This window comes from Hordeum vulgare, chromosome 3H (assembly GCF_904849725.1).
Source record: "Hordeum vulgare subsp. vulgare chromosome 3H, MorexV3_pseudomolecules_assembly, whole genome shotgun sequence".
Taxonomy (NCBI): Eukaryota; Viridiplantae; Streptophyta; class Magnoliopsida; order Poales; family Poaceae; genus Hordeum; species Hordeum vulgare.
This window is the reverse complement of record NC_058520.1, coordinates 13,708,809-13,732,471: the sequence shown is the minus strand read 5'-3', so window position 1 is coordinate 13,732,471 and position 23,663 is coordinate 13,708,809.

Here is a 23,663-nt window from a genome sequence, read left to right as displayed (position 1 = left end):
GGAACTATGGGATAGCATTATAAGGACCAAGACCGGTACCTCCACTCTTCGGCTTGCTCAATATGAAATTGCCAAGGGGCAATTGCGGAATTTCTGTATGGAGAAGGGTGAATCTCCCAAGCAACTACTAGAATGGCTCATGACTCTCGCCGCAGACATTGAGTCATGTGACTGTGACAAGACACAAGATGGTTTCAATCTGACCAAGAGATTTCTTGTGGACAAGTTACTTCATGCTCTTGCTACGTATCACCATCAAATGGTATGGGACATGAGGCAGCACCATGGGTTCAAAGAAATGACTCTGGATGACATCATATCCACTTTCCAATTATTTGAAGAGTCAAAGGCAAATGCAACAAAGCACCTTGCCATGCATGGCACTTCAACATCAAAGATCAATCTTGCTTTGAAAGCCAAGCATGAATATGACGAAGAAGAAAGTGAAGAAGAAGAGGGTGATGATGAATGCGAAGATGGTGATGATGTTGACTCTCATGAAAGCCCATCTTTTGAGGACATTGCTCTCTTTGTAAAGAAGTTCAGTGCAGGAAAGTTCAAGGGAAGATTCCCAAAGAAGAAGGTAAGGAAATGCTATAACTGTGAGGAAACTAACCACTTCTCAAATGACTGCCCTTATGAGAAGAGAGAAGACAAACCAAGGTTTCCAAAGACCTTTGTAAAGAAGAAGTTGCCAAACCCTATGAACTCCAAGTTCAAGAGGACAGATGGAAGAGCAATGGTTGCACAAGAAGAATCAGATCCAGAAGATGTTGGTGGAGTTGCGGGAGTAGCTCAGGATACACAAAACACCTTGAGGCTAGTCAACAAAAGTGGTGATGTTGTTCACTACAACTATATGAAGGACTACAAGGGCAACGCCCACAAGTGTTTGGTGGCAAAGACTGCCATGGGAGATGAGGAAGACCAAAACTCCCATGATAAGGTCAAGGTAACTCCACGGTTAAACTCTTTCAGTCTAGCTTCTACTCCATCTGATGAGTATCTTGATGCGGAAGATCACTATGAGGATAATGACTTAGATCATCCCATGTTTGCTAAAATAAACAAATTTATGTGCTCTCTTAAAGGAAAGAAGCTCACTATGTTTCGCATATTATGGAAATGGTGAGTAAGCACACCAATACCATCAAGGAACTCAAAACCCTCATCACTGAGGAGAAGGAAAGAAATGAAATCCTTGAGCAGAAAGTCCTGTATGAGGAAGCACAAAATGATGCACTATGTTCAAAAGTAGGTGAAAACCTTGATAAACATGCTAATGATCTTGCCTCCTTGAAAAAGGCTGAATCTGTGTGCAAAGAATTACTAAATGATAAAGACCGACTTGTGAACTCTCATGCTTCCCTTTTTAAGGACTGTGAGCGTCTATCCTTGTCTCTCAAAGACAAGGAAGAGAAACTCACTGTTCTTACAAAGAGCTTTGAGGCACTTAAGGTCACTTATCTTGACACTCTAGCTAAGGCCTACTGCTCACCTATTATTAATGTTGATACCCGCACTACTAATTCTAGTAGTGAACTGACATCTATCCTTGAGGAAAACTGTTCGCTAAAGGCACAGCTAGACAGAGGTCTCATGACATGTGCACAAGGACAAAAGACTCTCAATGAGATCTTAAGTCGACACAATGGAGGCTTCGCCAAAGAAGGGCTTGGGTTCAACCCAAGCACTGCCAAGAAAAGTCCATCTCCTCTCAAGTGTACCACTCCGCTTAAAGAAATATTTGTACGAGAGGGACACACGGAGAAAGGTAAGGTTGTGAGTGGATCGGCCACTAGGGGTTCGTCTACTCACAACAAGACAACCGAATTCATGCCTCCATCCTATGTACTACACAAATCAAAGGAAGGAGAGGTCTATGCTAAATTCGTTGGTCCTCATAATGCATTCCGATTCTATGCTATTTGGGTCCCTAAGACTCTTGTAACTAATGTGAAAGGCCCCATGACAAAATGGGTACCTCAAACCAAGTCTTAATTCGTTACAGGTTGTTTTCTCCGGAGGAGCCAAATGGGTGATCAACAGTGGATGCACCAATCATATGACCGAAGATAGTAACTTGCTCTATGACTTCATGCAAGCCATTCGACCATACATGAGCATTGTATTTGGTGGAGGGTCGAAAGGGCAGGTAGTTGGGTTGGGCAAGGTGGCAATCACAAATGACATGTCTATTGCAAATGTCATGCTTGTCCAATCTCTTCAATATCATTTACTTTCAGTTCGCCAATTGGCTTCCGTCGGTTATGACACATTATTTGGACTAACGGATGTGAAAGTCTTTAAGAGAGACACTCTTGAAGTGGCCTTTGTTGGAGAGTTGGATGGCAACCTTTACACGGTTGACTTCTCGAAAGAGAGCACCTTCCATACAACTTGTCTAATGGCCAAGGCCGACATGGGATGGCTGTGGCATCGCCGGCTCGCCCATGTTGGCATGAAAAATCTTCAAAATCTCTTAAACGGCAATCACATCCTTGGACTAACAAATGTATCTTTTAAGAAAGATCGTGTGTGCAGTGCATGCATAGTTGGGAAACAACATCAATCAAGACATCCACCCAAGAACATTGTATCCACTTCGAGGCCGTTAGAGCTCCTTCATGTGGATCTGTTTGGGCCTCCTTCATGGGCAAGTCTTGGAGGGAAAAAGTATGGCCTAGTCATTGTTGATGATTACTCAAGATATACATGGGTGTTCTTTCTCAAGTCCAAGGACGAGACAAAGATCACCTTCATTGACTTTGCCAAACAAGCCCAGCGGAAGTTTGACAAGGACATCAAGGCAGTAAGAAGTGATAATGGCTCTGAGTTCAAGAACTACACCCTAGAAGAATTTCTTAGTGATGAGGGAATTGAACATCACTACTCCGCACCTTACACCCCTCAAAAAAATGGTGTGGCAGAGAGGAAGAACCGGACACTTGTGGAGATGGAAAGGTCCATGTTAGACGGATACAAGTCACCACATAGTTTTTGGGCTGAGGCCGTCAACACAGCATGTCATGCATCAAACCGGCTCTTCCTTCGATCAATATTGGAGAAGACTCCATATGAGCTCCTAACTGGGAACAAGCCCAATGTTAAGTATTTTCGTGTGTTTTGATGCAAGTGTTTCATCCTCAACAAACGGGAACGGTTAGGAAAATTTCAATCCAAAACAACTGAAGGGATTTTTGTTGGCTATGGGTCAAACTCTCACGCCTACAGAGTCTACAACAAATCCACTGGATGTGTTATAGAAACTTGTGACGTGACGTTTGATGAATTTAACCGCTCCCATGGGGAGCAAGTTGATCTAAATGATGCAGGAGAAGAAGACTCCCCACAAGATATCTTAAACATGGGTGTAGGTGCACTTCTTCCCATGGAACAAAGACCCCATGATGATGATGAAGACGATGAGAGTATTTCTCGTCCTCAAGACAGTTCACTGCCCGTACCTCCACAAGATACTAGCACACACATCATACCAGTTGTTGAGGATCAAGTGGGAGAACATGTCTCTCACCCTGATCACACTCAAGAACAAGATGATCTTCAAGAGGTAGACCAAAGTATGGATATGTTTGATGATGAACCTCAACAAGTGCAGAGCGAAGAGGAATATCTTCCTCCGCACATAAATGATCCATATGTTGAGGACGTTGATGATGGAAACGAAGTTGAACCTCGTGAAACCTTGACCTCCATCATGCCACGTGTGGCCGGTCGTGTTGATATTGATCAAATCCTCACCGGCGTGTCGGAAGGTAGAGTGACTCGTAAATAACAAAATTTTGTGCTCACTTTTCGTTTGTCTCTAGTACTGTCCCACACAGGGTTCAGGATGCATTGTGTGACAATGACTGGCTTCTTGCTATGCAAGAGGAGCTAAACAGTTTTACACGCAACGAAGTATGGTCATTGGTAGAACGACCAACTAAGGAACATAATGTCATTGGAACTAAATGGATTTTCAAGAACAAGGAAGATGAAAATGGGACCGTCCTACGCAACAAGGCAAGGTTAGTACCACAGGGGTACTCCCAAGTTGAAGGTTTGGACTTTGGTGAAACCTTCGCCCCTGTTGCTCGTGTTGAGTCCATTCGCATTCTATTGGCCTATGCTGCTTTCAATGGTTTTACTTTACATCAAATGGATGTGAAAAGTGCTTTTCTTAACGGTCCTCTACAAGAAGAGGTATATGTATCACAACCACCTGGGTTTGTTGACCCTCACCACAAAGACCATGTATATAAACTTCACAAGGCTCTGTATGGCCTCAAACAAGCACCCCGTGCTTGGTACGATCATCTTAAGAAGTTCCTACTCGATGATGGCTTTGTGGTGGGGGTGATCGATCCCACTCTTTTTACTAAGAGGGAAAATGGTGATTTGATCTTATGCCAAATCTATGTAGATGACATCATTTTTGGTTCTCCTAACATCCATTTATGCAAGAAGTTTGCGGCTTCCATGACCAAGACCTTTGAGATGTCACTCAACACGGACTTGAAGTTCTTCCCTGGTTTTCAAATACAACAATTTCAAGAAGGGATTTTCTTGTCTCAAACTAAGTACCTCAAGGACATTCTTGAAAAATTTGATATGAAAAATGCTAAACCAATGAAGACTCCCATGGCCACCGATGTAGTTCTAAATGAAGACACAGACGGTATTCCTTTTGACCCATCTACTTACCGCTCCATGATTGGTTCGCTACTTTATCTTTGCGCATCTAGACCGGACATCATGTTAAGTGTAGGCATATGTGCTAGATTTCAAGCTTCCCCTAGGGAAAGCCATCACACGACGGTTAAGCATATTCTTAGATACCTTGTTCACACCCCAAAGTTAGGCTTATGGTGCCCTAAGGATGCAAAGTTTGATCTTATTGGGTATTCCGATGCGGATTGGGCCGGTGATAAAGTGGGATGGAAATCCACTTCCGGTGCATGTCAGTTTCTTGGACGCTCCTTGGTAAGTTGGTCCTCGAAAAAGCAGAACTGTGTTTCTCTCTCCACGGCCGAGGCCGAATATATTGCAGCCGCAAGCTGTGCAACTCAACTGCTATGGATGAGACAAACACTAAAGGATTATGGTATCACGTATCGACACGTTCCTCTTCTCTGTGATATTGAAAGTGCCATAAAGATCTCCGAGAACCCCATTGATCACCCTCGCACAAAACATATTAATATTATGTATCATTTCTTGAGAGATCATGTGCAAAAGGGTGACATTGATATTACCCATGTGGGTACCGACATGCAGTTAGCCGACATTTTCACCAAGCCACTTAGCGTTGCTAGGTTCTGTCAACTTAGGCATGAACTTGGTATCTTGGAGCTTGACAACATATCTTGAAACCTTGCACACATACACACACTCACATCATGTTTGTGTCTTGATGTGGGCATGTATTTAGGGGGAGTGAGTCTTAATTTTCTGTTTTTGAGCTTACAACGTACGCATAAATCGATTTCTGTCTCCACGTAGTACATGTAATGCTTGTAGGAAACTCTGTTTGTATTTTTCTTATGTGCGAAACCATGCAAGTCATCATCATCAAAACACAAAACCAGAACCAGCCTCTGCCTCCTCCTCCTTCTCGGACGTCCGACATGTCTCGGACGTCCGGCGGCAAAACCCCTTCCGGTCGTTCGACTAGTGTCGGTCATCCGAGGCCTCAATCACATCCGGACGTCCGACGCCTGTCGGACGTCCGACGCCTCGGGCCTATAAATAGCTGGGCGCGGGGCTGGGCTCTTGCCCTAACCCTCAGCGCCCCTTTCCTCCCTAGCGCCGCCGCCGCCAGCTCGAGGAGCCCCTGCCTGCGCCGCCAGACCTTAGATCCGGCCGATCACCTCCGCGGATCCTCCTCCTATTCCTTCGCGGGACCCATCTGCAGGTTGCTCCTCCCCTCCATTCGTGCTTGTTTTGGCTCTCCCTCTCTCCCATGTATCTCCATGATTCGTTCCTCATTTGGGGATTTTTCATCCGCGTAGGTTTTTGTGCTCCATGGGCAAGACCAAGCACAACGCTCGGAAGACCGTGGGTGGCTCCTCATCTCGCGCCCCTACCACAGGGTCGAACTCGGATGAGCCACGTCGTCCCTTCAAACGAACTGCCCGACGTTCTCCGGCCCGGCGTTCTCCGTCTCCACAACTCCCCTCGTCGTCTGATGGTGATGACCCCGACTTCGAGGAGGAGCTTGCCGCCGAGGACTTTGGTGACCAGCCCGCCGAACGGAGGTCCAAGCCAAAGCCCGGTACTCGCAGGGCGTCCTACATGCCACCACCTCCTCCTGCCCAGCCCGTAGGTGAAGCTCGACGCATATCACTAGAACCTCCTGCTACTTTAGGTCGCGCAATCACGAACTTCACCACACTTGGCGCGGCTTCATACCTCACTTTCCGCCGCGACATTGATCAATATGTTGTCGTACGTGACTCTACGGACTCACGTTTCCGCACACACGTCCAGGCGGACATTTTTACCACAGTCATAGTTCCTAAGGGGTTATCTATTCATCTCTATATTGATGTTGAGCATATTCGCATGCACCCGGCGAAATATCTGGGTGCCATTGAGCTTATTGAGGCATCGGGGCTTGCCGCCCCGTTTGCCTTTCATTGCGACTTTAATGCTGCTGCCATTCACCAGTTCTATGCCACATGCCACTTTGGTCCAAACCACACTGTCAGCTGGATCACCTCTGACGTTCGCTTCACAGCTTCTTATGATACATTTGTTGCCGCACTTGGTTTCCCCAATTCCGGTTTCAAAATACATAGGGATGATCCTAACCATGCGCCTAAGTCCATTGACGCGTGTGGGCATCTTCTCAAGCCACTAAGTGAGCTTGATGCGGATGAACGCATGAAGGACCTTAACCAGGTGTCCATCTGGCGGTCACCTTACTTCATCATTTTTCAGTGTCTCATCCGCACCATATATCCCAAGATGGGTGATAAGGGTTCTTGCAGTGGCTATTGTATCGACATCATGTCTCACTTGTTCGAGCACCCCAAGGGCAAAATCAATGTGCCTCATTTTCTATGGCATGAGATTCGGCTTGCTAGCTTTCAGTACAAGCGAGCCTTTCCTCACGCCCCCTTCATCCAGGCTCTTATTAACCATGTTGCTGATTTCTCTGTGGCTGTCACTCACACACATCGCAAGTGGGTCATTCCCGCTCACCTGTCGGATGACTATGCTCCCAAGAAAACCCCATCATCCTCCACATCCAGTCGCTGCACTACTGCACGGGCCGCCACCCCCTCATCTAGCTTCGCTCCTCTCGGTCGCATTGCCAAATTCCTTGGCAAGGCACATTCTGCTTTGATGAAGGCCGTCTCTTTCCAGTGTGGTCAAACCCATGATGTGGTTTCTCGCTTAGTCTCCTCCAAGAATATCCTCAAGGCTCATCTGAGAGCCTCGGGCGCTCTTGATGTGAGTGATGATGAGGCCCCTCCTGCTGCTCCTCCTACTGATTTTGGCTTCCCATCTGGTCCTGAGTGGTCTGATTTCTTTGACAAGGCTGGTGGCAGTGGCTTGCCTGATGATGCTGATGATGATGGTGATGAGCTCTGAGCGTGTTTGATGCTGTTGATGTCTCCCTTTTTGGTACTTGGTGCCAAAGGGGGGGGGTAATGTATCGTAGTCTTTAGTCTTTGGAGATTTAATGTAATGGATAAACTCATGTATTGCTACTTATGAATGATTGTGATTTTCTATGGATTGCTATGATATCATCATAGACTATTATGTCTTGCTCCACTACTTCTATGATGATCTATTATCTTTACATGCTGATCCATTGGAGCTTCGATTTTTGTTATCATGCATATACTAAGGGGGAGCTACGTACTAAATATCTCCTAGACTATAATGTATGTTAAATCCTTTTGAGACCTATGTATATGTTGTCATCAACTACCAAAAAGGGGGAGATTGAAAGTGCATGCTATGCCCCTTATCGTCTTTTGGTGTTAATGACAACACATACATAGGAAACTAATTCTATTTGTTGAGTGTATCTCATGATGGCAAGTACTTTAGTAGATTGAGAATTATGTGCCAAAGGTTGTCTGAGAAGATTGAGGATTTATATTTCGAGAAGGCTCGGGATTAAGAAAAGATGATGTAGACTAGTCCTTGAGTTTACTGATATTGAGTATAGGGATCCCGCACTATTAAGAGGGGATCACAGGTTTTGCGATGAACTTGCTCATACCACATCTTTACTGTCATACCCAATCCCACATATTCTCCACTCTGTTCTTATATCAATACAGGTCTATTGCCTTGGACATCCGGCTCCCTCCGGATGTCCAAGGGCCGGACGTCCGGCTGGCTTAGGAAATCCGCAGCCCTTCACCAGAAGTTTGTGAGACATATAACTCGGAAATCCGGCTTCCTCCGGACATCCGAGGGCCGGACGTCCGACCAGCCCCGGAAATCCGGAGCCCTGCACCAGTAGAAGTTGAGTTCTATAACTCGGATTTCCGGCTCCCTCCGGACGTCCGAGGACCGGACGTCCGAACCCTTCGGAAATCCGGAAACTACCACCAGAAGAAGTTGAGTTCTATAACTCGGATTTCCGGCTCCCTCCGGACGTCCGAGGGCCGGACGTCCGTTCCTCTTCGGAAATCCGGAACCACCCACCAGTAGCAGTTGAGTCGAATAAACCGGAATTCCGGTCCTCTCCGGACGTCCGGTCACTGTTCAATACACAGTATTTTCAGTCATATCTACAGGCCTCGGACGACCGACCCCTGTCGGACGTCCGACCCCTCGCGGACGCCCGGACGTCCAGCAACTGTCGGACGTCCGGACCCTGTGTGACTTAAAGTGCCCCCAACGGCTGTATTTCACTCCCCACTATATATACTCTTCTCCCACCTCAGGAAAGGGTGTTCAACACAGCTAGAATACACCCAAGAACACCTTTCCTCTCACTCACTCTTGTCTACACCAAATCCTAGATCCCAAGAGCATTTGTGAGTTCCTTTGAGTGTTGTTCCAATCAAAAGATAGATCGTCTCCCTCTCCTCCTTCCCACCAAAGTGATTTGTGATTTGAACAAGTTTTGAGCAATCCCCGTGATCTTGTTACTCTTGGAGGTTGGAGACTCCTAGGCGGTAGGAGTCTTCCGAGAGGAATCAATCCATTGTGATTTCCCCCAGAATGTTTCTGAAGGTTTGGAAGCCACCTCAAGGCTTACCACTAGTGGTTGAGAAACGCCTTCGTGGAGTTATCTCAAAGGGAGAATAGGGTGAGCCTTCGTGGCGTTGGTGTGCCTTCGTGGTAACATCCGCCCCTCTAACGGTGACGCAGCTTCCCTCCAAGGAAGTGAACATCGGGATACATCCTTGTCTCTCTTGGAGTTTCGGTTATTCCTAACCCTAACTCTCTACTTGTGTTAATCCTTATTACGTACTTGTATTTGATTATCGTTTACCGCTTGTCTTACTTCACTCTAAATAGCTTACTCCCTGTCATAGCAATTATTAGGCTTACACTCATATTCCGCACTTTTGCCTAAAATTGCTAAGTAATTATTAAAATTTGGATTTGTACCTATTCACCCCCTCTAGGTCCATCTTGATCCTTTTCAAGGTGCAGTTGCTTCCATGTGATAACATGGGTCCCTTGTCTTATCACCATATTAATGTTGTTTAATTTAATGCACCTATATACTTGGTAAAAGGTGGAAGGCTCGGCCTTTCTAGCCTGGTGTTTTGTTCCACCTTTGCCCCCTTAGTTTCCGGCTATCGGTGTTATGTTCCATAATTGAGCATTCCTAACACGATCGGGGTTGTTATGGGGACCCCCTTGATAATTCGTTTTAGATTAAAGCTGGTCTGGCAAGGCCCAACTTTGGTACTACATTTGCCTAATCACCTAATAAAATTGCATAGGGACTTCCCGGGCCCTGAGGATAATTTAATCAACCCCCGGGCCAGTGCTCCTCATGAGTGTTGGTCCAAAACTAGAGCCGTTTGCGGGGCCAACCCGGGACAACTCGGGAGATTTCTATCAGGCCACCGTACGCTGTGCTTATCCGTCGTGTCCTGAGAACGAGATACGCGGCTCCTATCGGGATCGTCGACACGTCGGGCGGCCTTGCTGGATTAATTTTACCTTTGACGAGATATCTTGTGCATCGGGATTCCGGTGATGCTTTGGGTAATCTCAGAGTTGAGGATTTCCACTAGGGAATCCGACGAGATCGCGAGCTTCGTGATTGAGGATTTCCATGCGGCTTGTGGTAATTTGTGATGGACTAGTTGGAGCACCCCTGCAGGGTTAAATCTTTTTGGAAAGCCGTGCCCGCGGTTATGTGGCAACGTGGAAACTTTATTTAACACTGGTTCTAGATAACTTGAAGTTAACTTAATTAAAATATGCCAACCGTGTGCGTAACCGTGACTGTCTCTTTCGTGAGTTCTTTCTCCGATAAAGGACACGGTGGGGTTATGTCTGGCGTAGGTAGGTGTTCAGGATCATTCATTTGATCATTAGTAGCCACGACCGATATGCGTACATCTTCCCCCTCTTATTCTTGTACTCGTAAGTTTAGCCACCAAATATATGCTTAGCCGCTGCTGCAACCTCACCACTTAACCATACCTCACCCATTAAGCTTTGCTAGTCTTGATACCTTTGGAAATGAGATTGCTGAGTCCCCTGTGGCTCACAGATTGCTAGAACACCAGTTGCAGGTACAGGTAAAGGTCACTTGACGCGAGCGCGTTGATTGTTCATTTGGAGTTGCTTCTTCTTCTTCTTCTTCATCGATCTAGGATGGGTTCCAGGCCGGCAACCTGGGATAGCAAGGATGGACGTCGTTCTTATTTTTCTCGTTTGTTTTCGTCCGTAGTCGGACCCTGCTCTTACTCTTGATGTGTATGTAATGTACTGATGTGACTCTGATGTAGCTTGTGGCGAGTGTAAGCCAATTCTTTATATATCTCTTCTTTTCAGTACATGTACTTGTAACGATATCCATTCTTGCAACACAACGAGATGCGCTTCTATCCCTGACGAGGCCCCCGTGCCAAATTGAGGATAGGGTCGCATCTTGGGCGTGACATAACAGCATCTGGGTTGCTAGCGTGCAGGTTCCTATCATCTTTATTCTTCTTTCTAGGATGACTAGGTGCATCAGTGCTAAATCCTTGAGAATCTTGTTCAATTCTCTTTGGATGACCCTCAGGATACAGAGGTTCTTGGGTCATTCTACCGCCTCTAGTGACGACTCTAACGGAATTGTCATTCAACTCATTGAGCTAGTCATTTTGAGCTTTAAGTACTTGTTCTACCTGAGTAGTAACCATAGAGGCATGTTTACTCAGAAGCTTAAGATCATTGACGTTTCTGCCCACACAAGCACTTAAATGACTAAGCATACGAGCATTCTGTTCCAATTGTCTGCTAACATAATCATTGAAACTCTGTTGTTTGGCAACAAAGTTATCAAATTCATCCAGGCATAAGCTAGCAGGTTTATCAAAAGGAATATCACTCTCATCAAACCTACACAGAGAATTTACTTCTAATACCTGTATCGGGTTATCAAGACCATGGATCTCTTCGATAGGTGGTAGATTTTTGACATCTTCAGATTCAATGCCTTTCTCTCGCATAGATTTATTGGCTTCTTGCATATCTTCAGGACTGAGGAATAGAATACCTCTTTTCTTCGGAGTTGGCTTAGGAGGTGGTTCGGGAATAGTCCAAGCATTCTCATTGCACAAGATGTTATTCAATAGGATCTCAGCTTGTTCTACGGTTCATTCCCTAAAAACACAACCGGCACAACTATCTCGGTGGTCTCTGGAAGCATCGGTAAGTCCATTATAGAAGATATCAAGTATTTCATTCTTCTCAAGAGGTTGATCAGGCAAAGCATTCAATAGCTGGACGAGCCTCCCCCAAGCTTGTGGGAGACTCTCTTCTTCAACTTGCGCAAAGTTGTATATTTCCTGCAAGGCAGCTTGCTTCTTATGGGCAGGGAAATATTTCTCAGAGAAGTAGTAGATCATATCCTGGGGGCTACGCACACAACCAAGAGCAAGAGAAGTAAACCAAGTCTTAGCATCATCCTTTAGTGAGAAAGGAACAGCTTGAGGATATAGTAGTGCGGATCTTTTCCTCACTAGTGAATAGTGTGGCTATATCGTGCAGTTTGGTAAGATGGGGTACAACCGTTTCAGACTCATAACCGTGAAATGGATCAGATTCGACCAGAGTGATTAGCTCAGGGTCGACAGAGAATTCATAATCCTTATCGGTCATAAAGATAGGCGAAGTAGCAAACTTCAGGTCGTATTTCATCCTAGCGTTCAAAGATTTTTTTCCACTTGAGCAGTAATTTCTCAACATCATAGCTATCCTTACACGCAAGAAAGTCCTCAGCTATCTCTCCCTCCATACAAAAACGCTCAGGCAATTCATGGCTAGGAGAGCTAGTTCTAGCAGGCAAAATAGCAGGTTCTACTTCAATAGTATCAGCAGTTTCAGAAGTATCATCTCATCTAGTAGCAACTCTAGCAATTTGTGCATCAAGGAATGCACCTAGTGACAAAGCAGTATCAAGCATAGCATCATCAGGCAAAGCAGTATCAAGCATAGCATCATCAGGAAAAGCAGTATCAAGCATAGCATCATCATAAGCATCATGGGCAGCAAAACTAGCGTCATCAAGCACAGGCGACATATCAAGATTTCTAGCGGGAGGTGGTGTCGCAAACTTACTCATAACTAAAGGTGAATCAAGTGCAGAGCTAGATGGCAGTTCCTTACCTGTCCTCGTAGTTGAGGGCAAGACTTTGGTTTTTGGATCCTTCAGATTCCTCATAGTGACCAGCAGACGTAAATCCCAAGTGACTCAGAGAATATAGCTGTGCCTCCCCGGCAACGGCGCCAGAAAAAGGTCTTGATAACCCACAAGTATAGGGGATCGCAACAATTTTTGAGGGTAGAGTATTCAACCCAAATTTATTGATTTGACTCAAGGGGAAGCGAAAGAATATTCTCAAGTATTAGCAGTTGAGTTGTCAATTCAACCATACCTAAAAGATTTAGTGTGTGCACCAAAGTATCAGTAGCAAGGTAGTATGATAGCAGCAGTAGCAACAGAGTAACAGTAGCAGCAGTGACAGCAGTAGCAACAGAGTAACAGTAGTAGCAATGACAACAGTAGGGGCAAAGTAACGTAGCAAGGACCAGTAGGAAAAACTCGTAGGCATTGGATCGGTGATGGATGATTATGCCGGATGCTATTCATCATGTAACAGTTATAACATGGAGAGATAAGTAAATAGCTCCCGTTCGTCAATCTAATGTAGGCATGTATTCCGTATGTAGTCATACGTGTTAGAGAAAAGAACTTGCATGACATCTATTCTCCATCCCTCCCGTGGCAGCGGGGTCCTAATGGAAACTACGGGATATTAAGGTTCTCCTTTTAATAAAGAACCGGACCAACGCATTAACACTCACTATTGGAAAACGGGCCTTTGGCCGGGACCCTTTAGACCCGGCCTGCCTCTGGGCCGGGACTAAAGGCCCGGCCACGTCGCCCCAATTCTCAATGCCTCCCTCGAGGCTTTAGTCCCGGCCCGTAAGGAGCCTTTAGTCCCGGTTCGTGTCCCAAACCGGGACTAAAGGGCTACGCGGCGGGCAGCCCGCATGTGCGCCACCTTTAGTCCCGGTTTGTGTCTCAAACCGGGACTAAAGTCCTCTGCCTATATATAGCACAACCCCCCTCTCCCCTCTTCCTTGCATTTTTCTTGGATGGAGGATTGTGGGTGGGTGCTAGCTCTCCACTTTTTTTTATGCACTAGAGGTGTTTGTTGAAATGTGTGTTAGAGCGATGCCGCTTTAGTTCACCGAACACAACTATGATATGAGATGCCTGAGCCACGCTTAAACCTCTTCCTCTTTATTTCTACTTAATCTAAAAGGTTAGCAACTATATTTCCTCGTTTAGACCGTGCGGTACTAATTTTTAGGATCGTGATTGTATTTGATATACTGTCGTATAACACAGATGAGCCATCCATGGATGTACGGTGATCGACGCACACCGGCTTACAGAGAAGGCGTGCATTCTTTTCGAGATGCAGCCGATGCGAACAAGCATGGTGGTGGCTATATGTTTTGTCCATGTGTTGAATGTCGGAATGAGAAGGATTACACTTCCTCAAGAGTCATTCAGAGCCACCTGCTTCGGTCCGGTTTTATGTCGGGCTATAATGTTTGGACCAAGCACGGAGAAAGAGGGGTTATGATGGAAGACGACGATGAAGAAGAAGAGAACGATGATGACAACTACCAATCTATGTTCCCTGAGTATGCTGATACCGCAATGGAAGACAATGAAGAAGAAGATCAGGATGAAGAACGGGAACCAGATGAGCCCGCTGATGATCTTGGCCGGGTCATTTCTAATGCACGGCGAGGTTGCGACACAGAAAAGGAGAGGTTGCAGTTCGAGCAGATGTTACAGGACCACAAGAAATTGTTGTACCCAACTTGTGAAGATGGCCAGAAGAAGCTGGGTAGCACACTAGAATTGCTGAAGTGGAAGGCAGAGACCGGTGTGACTGACTCGTCATTCGAAAAGTTGCTAGTACTGATGAAGAAGATGCTTCCAAGAAAGAACGAATTGCTTGCCAGCACGTACGAAGCAAAGAAGCTTGTCTGCCCCCTAGGATTAGACGTGCAGAAGATACATGCATGCCCTAATGACTGCATCCTCTACCGCGGTGAGAAGTACGAGAATATGGATAAATGCCCGGTATGCACTGCATTGCGGTATAAGATCAGAAAAGATGACCCTGGTGATATTGACGGCGAGCCACCCAGGAAGAGGGTTCCTGCCAAGGTGATGTGGTATGCTCCTATAATACCACCGTTGAAACGTCTGTTTAGAAATAAAGATCATGCGAAGTTGTTGCGATGGCACATGGAAGATCGTATGAAAGACGATAAGTTGAGGCACACCGCTGATGGTCGGCAGTGGAGAAAAATCGAGAGAGAGTTCCCGAGATTTGCAGCTGACGCAAGGAACTTATGGTTAGGTCTGAGTACAGATGGCATGAATCCTTTTGGGGAGCAGAGTTGCAGTCACAGCACCTGGCCCATTACTCTATGTATCTACAACCTTCCTCCTTGGTTGTGCATGAAGCAGAAGTTCATTATGATGCCAGTGCTTATCCAAGGTCCAAAGCAACCCGGCAATGATATTGATGTGTACCTAAGGCCATTAGTTGATGAACTTTTACAGATGTGGGCCGAACTAGGTGTACGTGTGTGGGACGAGCACAAACAAGAGGAATTTGACCTTCGAGTGTTGCTTTTCGTAACCATCAATGATTGGCCCCCTCTTAGTAACATTTCAAGACAGTCAAACAAGGGATACAATGCATGCACGCACTGTTTGGATCAGACAGAAAGTATATATCTGGACAAATGTAGGAAGAATGTGTACCCGTACAATCGTCGTTTTCTTCCGCCCAAGCATCCCTTAAAGAAAAAAGGCAAGCATTTCAATGGCAAGGCAGAACCCCGGGGGAAGCCTGTCATCCGTATTGGTGCTGAAGTATTTCATATGGTCAAAGATTTAAAAGTAATCTTTGGAAAGGGTCCTGGCAGCCAACCTGTTCCTAACGGCCCTGATAAGCGCGTACCCATGTGGAAGAAGAAATCTATATTTTGGGAGCTACCCTACTGGGAAGTCCATGAGGTCCGCTCGGCAATCGACGTGATGCACCTGACGAAGAATCTCCGCGTGAATATTCTAGGCTTCCTGGGCTTGTATGGGAAGTCAAAAGATACACCGGAAGCACGGGAGGACCAGGAATGTCATAAAGGAAGAGATGGCATGCATCCAGGGCAGTTTCAAGGGCGTGCCAGCTACGCTCTTACTAAGGAAGCGAAGGAAATCTTCTTTGAAGTCCTTTTCAGTATCAAGGTCCCGACTGGCTTCTCGTCGAATATAAAGGGAATCATAAATATGAAAGACAAAAAATTCCAAAACCTAAAGTCTCATGACTGCCACGTGCTTATGACGCAATTGCTTCCGGTTGCATTGAGGGGAATTCTACCGGAAAATGTTCGCCTGGCAATTGTGAAGGTATGTGCATTCCTTAATGCAATTTCTCAGAAGGTAATCGATCGAGAAAGTCTATCAGGGTTACAGATTGATGTGGTCCAATGTCTGGTCAGCTTTGAGTTGTTGTTCCCGCCATCCTTCTTCAATATAATGACACACCTCCTAGTTCACCTAGTCGAAGAGATTAGAATTCTCGGTCCTGTGTTTCTACACAATATGTTCCCCTTCGAGAGGTTCATGGGAGTGTTAAATAAATATGTTCGTAACCGTGCTAGGCCAGAAGGAAGCATCTCCAAGGGCTATGGAACAGAGGAGGTCATTGAGTTTTGTGTGGACTTTCTTCCTGACCTTAAGCCGATTGGTGTTCCTGAATCTCGGTATGAGGGTAGGCTGACAGGAAAAGGCACACTAGGAAGGAAAGCAAAAGTATGTATGGACGGGCATTCTTTCTCTCAAGCACATTACACAGTTCTACACAATTCTACCGTGGTGGCTTCGTATATCGTGAGACACAAGAATATTCTACGCTCCGAAAACCCGGGGAAGGCTGACTCTTGGATTAAAGGGGAACACGAGAAGACTTTCGGCAGTTGGTTGCAGACACATCTCATGAATGACGACACCGTTGGAGATGAGCTGTACTGTTTGGCCAGGCCACCATCTTCGACTATATGTACTTTCCAAGGGTATGAGATAAATGGGAATACATTTTACACGGTTGCCCAAGATAAAAAAAAAGCACCAACCAAAATAGTGGTGTCCGCTTTGATGCAACACACGAGAATGGGCACTGTTTGGAAACATATTACGGGTACATAGAGGAGATATGGGAACTTGACTATGGACCTACTTTTAAGATCCCTTTGTTTCGGTGCAAATGGGTGCAGCTGACAGGAGGCGGGGTAGTTGTAGACCAAAAGTACGGCATGACAACAGTGGATCTCAACAATCTTGCGTACATGGACGAACCATTTGTCCTAGCCAATGATGTCGCTCAGGTTTTCTATGTGAAGGACATGTCTACAAAAACGAGAAAAAAAAATCAGCAAAAGAAGATATCGTCCGATGAGCCAAAACGCCACATAGTTCTTTCAGGGAAAAGAAACATCGTGGGAGTAGATGACAAGACAGACATGTCAGAAGATTATAATAAGTTTCATGAAATTCCGCCCTTCAAAGTGAAAACTGACCCAAGCATCCTACTGAATGATGAAGATTCTCCATGGCTACGACCGAGAAGAAAACAGAAATAATAGATAGGAATATTGGTGCAATAATGTAATAATGTATTAAACCTTTTATGTAATGCATGTATGGAATGTACTAAATTTCAAACACTTTTCATTTACATAGTATCCATGTAAGAGATGAGTTCTCGTTCGAAACCCTGATACTTCGAGAGAGATTGTCCATTTTGTACACAAAGTGCATCCAGTTTTTGTCGTAGCCCTCTCAACTTTTTAACACATGCTATGTGGGTGAAATGATGATAGCATGCCAACTTTCAACATTTTCAGAGTTCATTTGTAGTGCTTTTCAATTTCAGGGTCAAATTGGCGATTCATCTCTATTATGAAATTAAATATATCAAAAAACCATTGCAGAACATATGACCAAATTAATACAAGTTCATCATCACATTAAAGCCAAAGAACAGTAGCGATCAAATGTTATTATTGCAAAAAATAAATACATAAAGTTCTCTCATAAAACAACATACAACTATGTAAAACATTTAAATGCAACAACAAACGCGATCAAAATCGCAACTAAGGTAACAATTGACCCAACAGCATAATGATACCAAGCCTCTTTATCAATGGCATATTTTCTAATATTCCTAATCTTCAAGCGCATTTCATCCATCTTCAAGCGCATTGCATCCATCTTCAACCGCATCGCATCGATATTCATCTTGCGATCATCGATGACATCGGCGACATGCAACTCCAGTTCCATATTCTTATCCTCAATTATTTTCAAAAAAAATTTCAAGTATTTGTTTTCTTTTTCAACCAAATTTAACTTCTCGACAAGAATTTTTATGTGGGTTGGAATTTCCAGTTCACATACCTCCTAGATTAAAAAAATATATGTCACGTTGGTCGTCATAATGTCATAAACACTAAATAAAACAAATAGTTATAAAAGATAATATATACCACATCCGAATCATAGACAGGACGAGGGCCGACGGAGGCGGATACCAAAACCATCGCACTATATAATAACAAAAAATAATGAAAGTTAGTAATTTATACAAGTATGTATCTAAATCATACAAGTAAGATTTTTTTCTTTTAAAAAGAAGATAAGAACAAGAGGCTCACCACGTTGGTGCTCGCGACGAGATCGGCACGGGGCGATCGACAATGGTGAGGACGGGCACGGGACGACACCCTACGCATGTGCAGACTCTCAGAAGTTAATTTGAGCATTTGAAATGAGCTACACTAGCAGTGACAAATGAAAGGATGAAGTAGCTAACCTTTTAAAACACTTGTGCAGTTGGTGCACGGCCAAACCTAGACAAATATTAAGGAAAATGAAGCTTGGAGGTCGAGCTTGGAGAGGAGAAAGCTTAAGTAGAGTGGCTCGGGCATTTCATCGAACACGTCATGTGCATGAACTAGAGTGGCAAGAGCATGGCATGGTCACACTTCAACAACCAAAAAACAGGGGATATGGTGGGCAGGAGCGAGGGTTTATATAGGCAACACTTTAGTCCCGGTTCTTGCCACGTCCCGGGACTAAAGGCCCCTGCTTCCCGCCTTCTGGTCTGCCGAAAAAGGGCCTTTAGTCCCGGGTCGTGGCTCCACCCGGGACTAAAGACACCCTTTAGTCCCGGCTGGAGCCACGCCCCGGGACTAAAGGCCCCTGCTTCCCGCCTCCTGGTCTGCCCGAAAAAGGGCCTTTAGTCCCGGGTCGTGGCTCCACCCGGGACTAAAGGGGTCTTTAGTCCCGGATCGAGCCCCGAACCCGGACTAAAGATCCACCTATATAAGCGGGAGTTAGAAAATTTCGAACCCAAATCGTCCATTTCTCTTCTTCTTCCCCTCGTTCTCCTGCCCGGCGCGGCACAACGAAGAACTCGACGACGCCGTCAGGCTGCCCGCCGTCCTGCTCGCCGCCGCCTACCGTCGCCGTCGTCCTGCTCGCCGTTGCCATCCTCCTCGCCGCACGCCGCCGTCCTCCTCGCCGCGCGCCGTCGACACCTCCGGCCGGTAAGCCCCCCACCCCCTCCTCCCCAATACTCCGGTCGGTAGAAGAAAAGAAGAAAAAGGAGAAGAAAAGAAGAAAAAGGAGAAGAAAGGAAGAAAAAGGAGAAGAAAAGAATAAAAAGGATAAGAAAGGAAGAAAAAGGAGAAGAAAGGAAGAAAAAGGAGAAGAAAGTAAGAAAAAGGGAAGGAGAAGAAAAGAAGAAAAAGGAGAAGAAAAGAAGAAAAAGGAGAAGAAAGGAAGAAAAAGGAGAAGAAAGGAAGAAAAAGGAGAAGAAAAGGGAAGAAAAGAAGAAAAAGATTTTTTTGTCATTTAATTCGTATTGTTATTAGGTTTGTGCTAGATTATTAAGTTAGTAATATGTAGAATTAGGAAAAAGGAAAATAAGAAGAGGAGGAGAAGAAAAGAAGAAAAAGTAGAATAAGAAGAGGAGGAGAGGAGAAGAAGAGGAAAAATAGAAGAAGAGGAGAAGTAGAAGACGAGAAAAAATTAGAAGAGGAGGAGAAAGGAAGAAAAAGGAGAAGAAAAGAAGAAAAAGGAGAAGAAAGGAAGAAAAAGGAGAAGAAAGGAAGAAAAAGGGAAGGAGAAGAAAAGAAGAAAAAGGAGAAGAAAAGAAGAAAAAGGGAAGAAAGGAAGAAAAAGGAGAAGAAAGGAAGAAAAAGGAGAAGAAAGGAAGAAAAAGGGAAGAAAAGAAGAAAAAGATTTTTTTGTCATTTAATTCCTATTGTTATTAGGTTTGTGCTATATTATTAGGGTTAGTAATATGTAGAATTAGGAAAAAGGAAAATAAGAAGAGGAGGAGAAGAAAAGAAGAAAAAGGAGAATAAGAAGAGGAGGAGAGGAGAAGAAGAGGAAAAATAGAAGAAGAGGAGAAGTAGAAGAAGAGAAAAAAATAGAAGAGGAGGAGAGGAGAAGTAGAAGAAGAGAAGAGGAGAAGTAGTAGAAGAAGAGGAGAAGTAGAAGTAGAAGAAGAAGTAGAAGAAGAGGAGAAATAGAAGAAGAGGAAAAATTAGTTTAGGGTTACAAGAAGAAGAAATATTTTTTTGTCATTTAATTTTGCAATTGTATAGTTTATATGCTTAAGTGTTAATAGTGTTTCTTAGATTATTGCTTAATTTTGCTATTGTATATGCTTAAGTGTTAATAGTTTAATTTTGCTATTGTATATGCTTAAGTGTTAATAGTTTATTTTTAGCAAGAAAATTGATAGAACTAGTTTAATTTTGCTATTGTATATGCTTAAGTGTCCGGGACTGGGCTCCGCCCGGCTGGTATTTTAGAGTTTAGGTTCTAGCCAAGACCCGGGACTAAAGGTCCTCCTATATAAAACGACACTTCGAAGTTTCCAACCCCTCTTATATAGTTTGTTAGTTTATTAGTTAATCAAATGTTCGTTTTTTGCAGAACTATGGATCCACATATCAGGAACCTCGAAGAGGAAGAACTTCTCGAAGATATAATCAAAGACGGCCCTGACGTTGAACCAGTTGTATCTCCGTCGTCATATCTAAACGCCTCCGGATATGAAATGGAGGTCGAGCGACACGAAGATGAAGCCGATGGGGCAGGAGATAGGTCCAATGACGGAGAAGGTGATAGCTCCACTGATGGAGAAGCCGGTGGAGAAGCCGTTGAAGAAATAATAAAGTCCGGCGAGGTATACATATGAAGTTCGACAATCACTTGTAATATGTGAAAAATATTGGAGATAGCTCTATATTGTATACATATACATTCATTTGACGAATGTTTCTCCCTCTTAGGCCTCCACATCGAGCAAAGCTACGAAACGAGGCCCGACTAGAAAGTTGGATGCACGGACGCATTATACCTTTGAGGTGATATTGCCTACGGGCGAACCCAAGCTTCCTAAGAATGCTGCTGACACATTCAAGAAGCAATGCGGAGTTCTCGTTAGGGATCACGTCCCGATCAGCGTTCGGGAGTGGAACAAGCGCAAAGGGACAGCCGATAGTGACTATGTCGCCGAAAGGTGCAAAGATAATCTTTGGAATGATCTCATGTCACATTCCAACCTGCCAGAATGTGAGAATGAAGATGCCGCAGACAAACTGAGGGCCAAAGTCAAGCAGTGGACTCTAAAGAAGATGGTCGAACTGTTTCGTAGCTGGAAGAAGAAGCTATGGAAAAACTATCTGAAGACAAAGAAAGTGCCAGTATTCGAGGGGTATCTAGCCAAGCAGGCAAATCATTGGAAGGCATTTCAAGAGTACAAAGAGTCAGAAGATGCCCAGGCATTATCAGAAAAGAACAAGATAAATGCCAACAAGAAGAAATATCACCACGAGCTGGGGCCAGGGGGCTATGAGACTGCCATCCCAAAGTGGGATTAGAAAGAGCAAGATCTGCTAGATAAAGGCATCGTACCTGAACCACTCCGTGATGAGTGGGAATTGAGAGCAAAAAATTGGTTCCTTGCGCATGGTGGGTCGTACAACGAAAAAACAGGGGACCTCATCTGCAGTGACGGTCTTAGGATACCCAGGGAGAATTGGAAAAGGATAGTGAAAGAAATTAAGGAGGGAAAAAGAAAGTTCACTGCAGATAGAGAGAAAGATTTGCTCACACTGGTCCTCGGCAATGACGAACATGGAGGACGAACGCGAGGCTTCGGTCCTTCTTACCCGTGGTGGCTTGGGTTTGCCAGAGACCAAGACACTTACAGAAGCCGAGAGAGAGCAAAGAAGCGGCAGCAGGATGAGGAGAATGACAAGTTCAACCAGTTGCTTGCCAGGATTAACGAGCAACAGAAGCAGATTGATGAGCTTAGAGGAGTAGCGCGCCAGGAAGATCCTGCACTTGATATTACCGGCGCCCCATCTAAGCGGAAAAGCAGCGTGGCTGAATCTGAGGCCCCGCCCGACGATGCACGAAGAATGATAGAGGGCGGTCCCGGCTACCCCGTGGATGGAATCAAGGAGTCAACATCATGTGAACTCCATCAGAAATTCAAGAACATATCCATGAAGGTGGCCGTCGGACAAGCTTTACCTTCTGGCCCTGATGCACGCTGGCATGGCCGTGAGATTCCAGCTGGCTTTGCTAAAGTTGGGGTGGATCAAATCCTGACGGGGTTTCATGATATGGAGCTCGACATAGCTGGACCCGAAGATGAGAGGACACTCGGAGAAGTACTGGGTGGAGTCATCCTATGGGACAAGAACTACATCAAGTTTCCAGGCTCGGCCCCAAGGACAACACCGCCTCCGAGTCGTCGCATGTCACCTACACCTCCATTACCTCCAAGCCCTCCACATGACGTCGGCCAGCACAACACGAGTCCATCTCGATCACCGCCGCCGGACTTGGGTCGTCCGTCTCCGCCGCCGCCCGCTCTGGATACTAAGCGGGAGCGTGCCACCAAGAACGCTCCGCCGACGATTCCTAAGCCACGGAGCCCCCGAAGCGCAAACGGTCGCCCCTCCCAAAGGTACGTCATGCTAATCTTCCTATCAGACCTTATGATCGTACCCCCGAGGAAAACGCCAGGATAGAAAAGGAACATCATGATGCGCAGATGAAAAAGAAGGAACCCGAGCCCCGCCCGAAATACACCGAGAAGCAAATAGCATTTGCAAAATACTTCACGACCCTTCCATCACAGTATGACTTACACCATAAGCCTGATGACTAAACACGCACATTGCAGAAGGAAGTGAAAAAGAGCAGATCACCTCCAAGCCCTCCACATGACGTCGGCCAGCACAACACGAGTCCATCTCGATCACCGCCGCCAGACTTGGGTCGTCCGTCTCCGCCGCCGCCCGCTCCGGATACTAAGCGGGAGTGTGCCACCAAGAATGCTCCGCCGACGATTCCTAAGCCACGGAGCCGCCCAAAGCGCAAAAGGTCGCCCCTCCCAAAGGTACGTCATGCTAATCTTCCTATCAGACCTTATGATCGTACCCCCGAGGAAAACGCCAGGATAGCAAAGGAACATCATGATGCGCAGATGAAAAAGAAGGAACCTGAGCCCCGCCCGGAATACACCGAGAAGCAAATAGCATTTGCAAAATACTTCACGACCCTTCCATCACAGTATGACTTACACCATAAGCCTGATGACTATACACGCACATTGCAGAAGGAAGTGAAAAAGAGCAGATCACCTCCAAGCCCTCCACATGACGTCGGTCAGCACAACACGAGTCCATCTCGATCACCGCCCCCGGACTTGGGTCGTCCGTCTCCGCCGCCGCCCGCTCTGGATACTAAGCGGGCGCGTGCCACCAAGAATGCTCCGCCGACGATTCCTAAGCCACGGAGCCCCCAAAAGCGCAAACGGTCG